Raw genomic sequence first — 2171 nt, 5'->3', positions numbered from 1 at the left:
TTTCAGGATCTAATTATGTAGATTATTTTGTTGATTATATTTTATCCAACTCCATGATTCATTATCAATACAGGAGAGCAAGAAAAAGAAGGGGAAATGTGAAAATATTATACATAAAAGATAAAATTATTAGAAAATAATCATTCTGAACTGTAAAAATTTCTTTGATTTGAAAGACGATCTAATGTTAATGTTTTATGTTTGAGCAGCTTATATTCCATTCTGGCTGAAAAAGAATGGCACTGGCACACAACAAGACTAAAGCGGAAAGGGGTCCTTCTGCAAAGCCTCCGTTTACTTTTGGAGAACTGAAAAGAGCAATTCCTCCACACTGCTTCAATAGGTTTCTCATATCTAGCAATTTATCTTGTTAGCTCTGCTTTTCTACTATATTTGACAACTTTTTTTACTATTGGTGGATTTCTTGAATGGGCATTGTGGCTTTGTTATTGGTGTATGGGTTATAGCACATGAATGCGGTCACCATGCATTCAGTGACTACTCTTTGGTTGATGATATTGTTGGATTTTTACAGCACTCTTGGCTTTTTGTTCCATACTTCTCTTGGAAGTACAGTCACAAAAGGCACCACAGCAACACTGGAAGCCTAGAAATGGATGAGATCTTTGTTCCCGTTCCAAAGGAGAAACTAAACTGGACATCCATTCTTGTCAATAATCCTTTTGGAAGGATATTTACTATATCATTGGTTCTAACTCTCGGTTGGCCTCTATATCTTGCCTTCAATGTTTCAGGAAGAAAATACCCCCGTTTTGCTTCTCACTATCACCCATTTGCTCCAATGTACAACAACAAAGAGAGGCTGCAAATATTTGCTAGTGATATTGGTTTGCTTGGTGTGATATATACCCTTTATCTGCTAGCTTCAACGTTTGGGCTGATTTGGTTAATCAAGATCTATGGAATCCCAATTGTGGTAATGAATGCACTCCTTGTTCTCATTGCATATCTTCAACACACACACCCGGCTGTTCCTCATTATGACAACTACGAGTGGGAATGGTTGAGGGGTGCCCTTGCAACAATTGATAGAGATTTCGGATTAATTTTAAATCATGTCTTTCACCATGTAACAGATACACACGTAGCACACCATCTATTCTCCACAATGCCTCACTATAATGCCATGGAGGCCACCAAAGCTATGAGGCCAATTTTGGGACCCTATTATCATTTTGACAGAACGCCTGTGTATAAAGCCATTTGGAGGGAGTTTACAGAATCTGTGTATGTGGAAGCTGACAGCCCACGGCATGGTGGGGTTTTCTGGTACAGCAAGAAAATGGCATAGTATAGAAATCCTGAAGTGCTCTTTGGATTATGGACTTGTTTTGAAAAGGGTCATTTTTTTAAAGTCTGATGTTTCCATGGAAGAATCAGTAAAATATATTTCTACTATTATTGTAAAAATGTCAATTGCTTTTTCCTGTTATGACATGAAATTTGGCATGAGATTCACTTAGATTCAACATTCGTGTCAAGAATATTTCCTATTAATTAAGTCTCAAAATGCTCAAAGTACTGGAATTTTTCATGGCCTTTCATCTTTTCTGTCGCTGGCAAGTTATGCCCTTTAGACTAATATATCTTTGAGTTAAAGTATTTAATACTTTGGTTGCTTTGGATTTCTCGTCCCCTGTTGGCTTTTTGTCAAACTATGTTTATTTGCATTTTCCTCATGTACATTGGAAGGGGGCCAAGACAATTGTCCAAAAAATAAATTAAAAGAAAAACTGTAAGCGAAACGGTTATCAATTGTTTATGATTGTAAATTTGGATTAGTGACTTCTCGTGAATATGAGTCTTTTGTTGGGTTCAGAATTATGGTTACGAAGATTCCAAATACTATTTCATAAGAATGAAAAGCATCTTCTCTTTTTCATGTGATGCCAAATCATGAAGGTATATATCTAATATCTAATAGGATACAGGATACTGAAACAGAGACAAAATCATAACATAAGTCCTGACTATCCTATAATATATAGTTAACAAACAGATTTCAATCGAAATAAATTGGAGGTGATTGGATTATGCAGTTGTAAATGTAATCGATTTGTATACATCAATACGAATCCTTTTTACTACTTTTATTTACACGTATCTTATACCCTATTTTCGACAACTTTTTAATCTTAAATTTTATTTTA

The 2171-nt window shown here is 35.2% G+C and overlaps 1 pseudogene; it reads left to right on the top strand.

The window, feature by feature from the left end:
• Positions 1-236: 236 nt before the first annotated feature.
• On the top strand, positions 237-1312 carry LOC149546617 (delta(12)-acyl-lipid-desaturase-like; annotated as a pseudogene).
• The last annotated feature ends 859 nt before the right edge of the window (positions 1313-2171 follow it).

This window comes from Cupressus sempervirens, chromosome 7 (genome assembly GCF_028749045.1).
Source record: "Cupressus sempervirens isolate cs-2001-9-10 chromosome 7, ASM2874904v1, whole genome shotgun sequence".
NCBI classification, from domain to species: Eukaryota; Viridiplantae; Streptophyta; class Pinopsida; order Cupressales; family Cupressaceae; genus Cupressus; species Cupressus sempervirens.
Note: the sequence above shows the minus strand (reverse complement) of the source record. Positions and strands in the feature narration are given on the sequence as shown.